Here is a 5,701-nt window from a genome sequence, read left to right as displayed (position 1 = left end):
CCGGCCCCTCCACACTGACGGCTGCGCCGAGCCAACTTCTTATATGACCTCGTATACGTCAGCACCTTCATACGTCACTTCCTGGCCAACGTCACATTCCCCCCCGTGCCTGGGACACGTATAATCAACAACACGTGACTTGGGTTCTACCGGCTCCACCCCTTCCCCGCTGCAGGGAGACAGAATCAGGGCTTTAGGCTGCGCCGTCGAGGTGCGGGGAGGGGACGGGATCAGAGCTCTGGCTCCACCCCACAAGGAGCGGGGAGGGTGGGGGAATAAGAGTTACCCACCAGGGTACAGGTAGGTGGAAATCAGCTAAACAGTCTTCCCACCTCCCCAACCCCTGCCCTTAGGATGCAAGGGAGGGGTATCAGAGCTACACTCCCTCGTCCAGGATGCAGGGAATTGGGGAATCAGTGGTACCGGCTCCCCGCCCTTCTCAAAAAAAGGCAGGGAAGGAGAGAATCAGGCCTCTACACCCTCTCTGATGCAGTCTGGGATGGTGGCGGGATTCAGAGCTGCACAAGAAGCCCAAATATTCCTAAACTAATTAAAAATTTAAATTCCAGGTACAAGTTCTAGAACATGCTGCAAACTACTCCCTTCTCGGCCTGGCATCACCAGTCTTGCTAACTTGCAGTTTCATGGCGACTTCTGTGATACTTGGTGTTTTTCTTAAAGCATCAGTTCCTGGAATCGTGATTGTAACGGATTCTCAGTTTTCATTTTTTAAAAAAGTAATTTTTAGCTCCTCTGGTTGCAGAGAAAATGCGACCTCTAAAGACTCAAAAGCCAGACGGTTAATGAAAAGAACCCAATTTTTGTTATCTTTTTAAACTCTCATAATTTTAAGGTGCTCTCACGATTTTAGGGAGGGGGGCTGATTCATGCCTTTTGAATGCTTGCAGTGGGCAATACTGCATCACAAAACTTCAAAAGGGCAAACATATACTTCAGGAAAGAGTGTGTGCCATATACTTCCAAACCTCTCCTTCCTCCCCTGTACACACATAAATTGGACTCCTAAAATACTTGATAGCCTAACAGTACTCAGAATTCTATACAGGAGCAAAATCTGTAGCCCAACTCTAATTGCAAACTTCATGACTGGGACAAAATCCCAATAAAAATCCCATATCTGCAGTTCTGCAAAAATTAGGAACTCTCATGAAGACTGTAAGGCAATTTCACTTTGGCTATCAAGATACGAAAAAGGGCACTCAGCTTCTGGTGCTGTGCCAACTAAAGCAGCAGGCACTCTGTGTACCAAAAATGGAAAACCTGATAACACATTCCATTCCCCATAGCAGCAGGTCTGAGCAATGCTCAGCTACAGAACAACAGAGTAAACATCTCAACACAAACTCAAACGATCCTCAAATCAGTGACAAAACCCAAAAAGACAACACAAACTACTGAAAAGAACAAATGAGAGGTAATACTGAGTCCCATCAATACCCTTAACTCTACCATCTCCTTCTCTTTCAACTCATTTGTTCCTACCAGATCCCAGCCCTGGCTTATACCTCAGATCCACTTCCTCTGGCCTGATTTGCCTCTCAAAGAAAAAAGAAAAGGAGTACTTGTGGCACCTTAGAGACTAACCAATTTATTTTATAAATTTTTATTTTATATAATTTATTTATAAATAAATTGGTTAGTCTCTAAGGTGCCACAAGTACTCCTTTTCTTTTTGAGAATACAGACTAACACGGCTGTTCCTCTGAAACCTGTCAAAGAAAAAAGGAAACCTAGAAGATTTTTTTGTGTATAAGATTGCCCTCTTCTCCTCCAATTCTGTCATCTTTTTCACCAAACAGTCCTATTTCTCCTACCTCAAAATCCCAACACTTGTTTGCCAGTTTTTACTCCCTCCTTAAACTCTCCACCACCACTCACCCTCTCTATCCAGGTTCTTGTTGACTGCAGGAAGATTGGAAAGATCAGACTTTCCCCATTCCTCCTCTCCTCATCCTTTCCTTTCCCACATCCCTTCTTTCCATTCACCAAGTGAGGGGGTGTTTTTTAGGATGGGGGAATAATTCCTTGTACATACAGGGAAAGCAGTAAGAGGACAGAGAGAGTTTCAAGGCGAGAGAATTCTGAGGGCAGGGCCAAAGAAGGTGAACAACAGAAGAGTGAGTCAAAGGGGAAAGTGGAGGAATTGAAAGTGGAGAACAGATGACCTGAGGTTAGTCATTTATTCTCCACTTCCAGTTCCTCCATTTTCCCCTCACAGTTCCCTCACCTTGAAACTCTCTCTGTCCTCTTTCTGCTTTCCCTGTATGTATAAACAGGCATTTATTCCTGCATTCTAAAAAAATCCCCTCACCTCATCCATCTCTGTCCTCCCCTTTACTTCTAATCTCAGTGGAAGTCTGGCTACAAGTGCTGCATCAACATCCTTTCCTTTGATTTACTCCTAGATCCCCTCCACACTGTGTTCTAGCCCCTTCATTCTACTAAAGTCCCCAACAACCTCCTCAGCCAAATTTCAGGGCCTGTGCTCCTTCCTTGACTTTATCACTGGCTTTGGTACAGTGGATCACTTATCTTCAACATTCTGTCTTGCCTCAGAATTTATTATACTGTTTTCTCCTGGTCCTCTTCCTACAAAATTCATCTAGGGTTTCTTTCACTAGAACTTCCCGGCTTATTTCCTCATTTGTCATGCCCCTGCCCTCCCTTTCTAGGTAGGCCTCCTGGCTTTGGTTATGACTCAGATTCCTGTGCAGTGGTCACAACCGGTTGATCGTGATTGACTGGTCGGTCATGGAGCATCTGACAGTTGATCTCAGTCTCAGTCAAGGGTTGCCAATCCTCCTGCAGCCAAACCGGGAGATTGGCCACTAACAGTCCGGTGGCACAGTGGGGCTAAGGCAGGCTCCCTGCCTGCCCTGGCCCCGTGCCACTCCTGGAAGAGCACCCTAACCCCCTGCCTCAGTCCTGAGCCCCCCACCACCAAACTCCCTCCCAGAGCCTGCACCCCGAACTCTGGCCCCAGCCCTGAGCCCCCTCCCACACCCCAACCCGCTCCTAGAGCCTGCACCCCACACCTCCTCCTGCACCCCAACCTGCTGCCCGAGCCCCCACCCAGAGCCAGCACCCTGCAACCCATCCTGCACCCCAACCTCCTACCCCAGCCCTAAGCCCCCTCCTTCACCCAAACTCCCTCCCAGAGCCTGCACCCTGAACCCCCTCCTGCACCCCAACCCCCTGCCCCAAGCTGAGGCCGGAGCCCCTCCCACACTCCGAACCCCTCGGCCCCAGCCCAGAGCCTGCACCTCAACCCCCTGTCCCAGCCCAGTGAAAGTGAGTGAGGGTGAGGGAGAGTGAGTGATGGAGGGAGGGGGAATGGATTGAGTTGGGTGGGGCCTTGGAGAAGTGGCGGGGCAGGGGCACGGCCTCAGAGAAGGGGCAGGGCAGGGGGTGGGGCAAGGGGTTTGGGTTTGTGTGATTACTGTTATTTCTACATTTTCTTTGAGGTAGATCATGGGTTGCACTTAAATTCAAAAAGTGATCTTGTGCTTAAAAAGGTTGGAGACCACTGCTGTATTGCAACAACAGTCCTTGGGGACAGATTTCAGAGTAGCAGCCATGTTAGTCTGTATCCGCAAAAAGAAAAGGAGTACTTGTGGCACCTTAGAGACTAACAAATTTATTTGAGCATAAGCTTTTGTGAGCTACAGCTCACTTCATCGGATGCGTCCTAGGGGAGTAAGGCTATTAGTCTGGGGCTTCTGTGTTTGCTTAGTTTAATCTTTTTTGCATTTGATAATTACATTTGGTCCCATACACTCTCTTTATTCTGCTGACTAATCCTGGGAATGAGTGCAGGAACTAGGGTAACCAGATAGCAAGTGTGAAAAATTGGGACAGGGGGTGGGGGGCTATAGGTGCCTATATAAGACAAAGCTCTGAATATTGGGACTGTCCTAATCAAGTTGAGACGTCTGGTCACCCTAGTAGGAAACTGATCTTTTCCTAGATCTGACAGGATAACAAAAGCCAGTCTTGGATACAAGCACTATGATTCCTTAGAGTCCTGCATTTCTGTGACGCTCAGTACCCAGTTGCCACTTTTTCTTATGCATCATAATAGAGTGACAACCCCGCCAACATTGTCTCTACACTAGTGGTGGTTAAAATGATGCTGTGTCTGTGTGTCATCAGGTTGTGTGGTGTATACATTTCATGGGCCACTGATGAGTGACTTTGGGACATGTAAACATTCCCAGGCAGTGCCTGAGGGATGGATATCATTTCCATAAAATACGAGTGATTTCAGAAATTTGAGCACATTTACACATCATCTTGTAGCCTGGCATCACCCAGTCTCCTCTCTGGCAGTAATGTGACACAAGGGACTGGAAACTTGCTGCTGTTACAGCTACAACCCTGTATCTTCAGCCAGCTCCAATACATCATTTAAGGAAGTCACTTCCTACATTTTGTCTAGTCCCATGAACTTCTCATATGTTTGACCACAATGTAAAGAATAATTCCAAAATAAACTCATCAGACTTTCCCAAAATAGTGATTCAACTCATGGAGGACAACACAGTATACCAACTCCAGAGTTTCGAAGCCTGATTTCCTGTTATGACCTGGCATAAAAAAGGTAGGAGATTTTTCTTCTGATTTTGTTTTTTTCCAAACTTTCTGATCTGACTGATCCATTGCCTAATTACCCTCAAACTTTCCACAACATAATTAAAAAAAAACTTACTGAAGATGAGAAATTTCAGTTAGATTGGTTCATTTTGGGTACAACCGCTTGACATTTTTCAAAGAAAATTTCACATTTTTTCTATTAGTTTATAGAGCTAGCTAATTGTTTTAAAAAATTATGCATCTCAATACAAGTTTGGAGCAAAAAAAATGTCCCCATGTTACCACGATTTGCCAACCAGTTCTAGTTTTAGCAAAGTTAAAGGAAGTTTTTAAAAAAAGCTTTATAGTGAGAAGCTACTTACAACTAGAACTGGTTGAAAAAATGGACTTATTTTTCACCAAATGTTTTTCCCCAGAAATGTTTTCAATGCAAGTTTGAACCAGCTATATTTATTACAGTGATAGGCCCCAATCATACTTTTTATGTGCTGCGAGTAGTCTCATTAACGTCAAGTTAAACATGTGTATAAATGTTTACAGGACTGATGACTTAATTTACAGGTCAGCTACAGTTATCAGATTTCAAAGAGATATGTCTATGTGGAACTTCAGTATTTTGCTTTTTTTCAGATAATATTTTGTATCAGTTATTCTGTCCCCATTTCATACAGCACACTTTGTGTATAAATTGAATGTTTATTCCAGAAAAATCATCCTAATGTCCAATGGTAAGTTCTCAAGATCATAAATCACCTTAGATATTAGCACAGCTGGTGATCTATGCTCAAGAGAAGCCCGAGACTTGAATAACATGGGTGTTGCAAATCAAGATTCAAGTAAGTGGGCAGAGAGTTTGCACAATGCCTGCCTGTTATGCTTGGCTCTAGCCCTTGATTTCTTGGGCACTAAAACTCAACTAAAATCTGTATTTAAAATGACATATTAAAATATAAACAGAAAAAGAGTAATTAGGGTGGCAATTGGCAGGAGATGGAGTGACGCGGCAGGTTGGCTCAAAGGTGTCCCAAGAAATGAGAATTACGGTATCAAAAATCATAAACTAGTGAAACAGTGAGAGGACAAAAGG

General features: G+C 44.7%; 1 protein-coding gene across 1 annotated transcript in view; it reads left to right on the top strand.

The window, feature by feature from the left end:
* Positions 1-218: 218 nt before the first annotated feature.
* Positions 219-5,701, top strand: part of TMEM86A (transmembrane protein 86A) — an 89,086-nt gene continuing 83,603 nt past the window's right edge. Inside the window, exons 1-2 of the mRNA XM_048855888.2 lie at positions 219-300; positions 4,538-4,621. The gene's annotated coding sequence lies outside the window, so the exon portion shown is untranslated. The remainder of the gene's footprint in view (positions 301-4,537; positions 4,622-5,701) is intronic.

The sequence above is a fragment of the Caretta caretta genome, chromosome 6 (genome assembly GCF_965140235.1).
Source record: "Caretta caretta isolate rCarCar2 chromosome 6, rCarCar1.hap1, whole genome shotgun sequence".
Taxonomy (NCBI): Eukaryota; Metazoa; Chordata; order Testudines; family Cheloniidae; genus Caretta; species Caretta caretta.
This window is presented reverse-complemented; position numbering and strand designations above follow the sequence as displayed.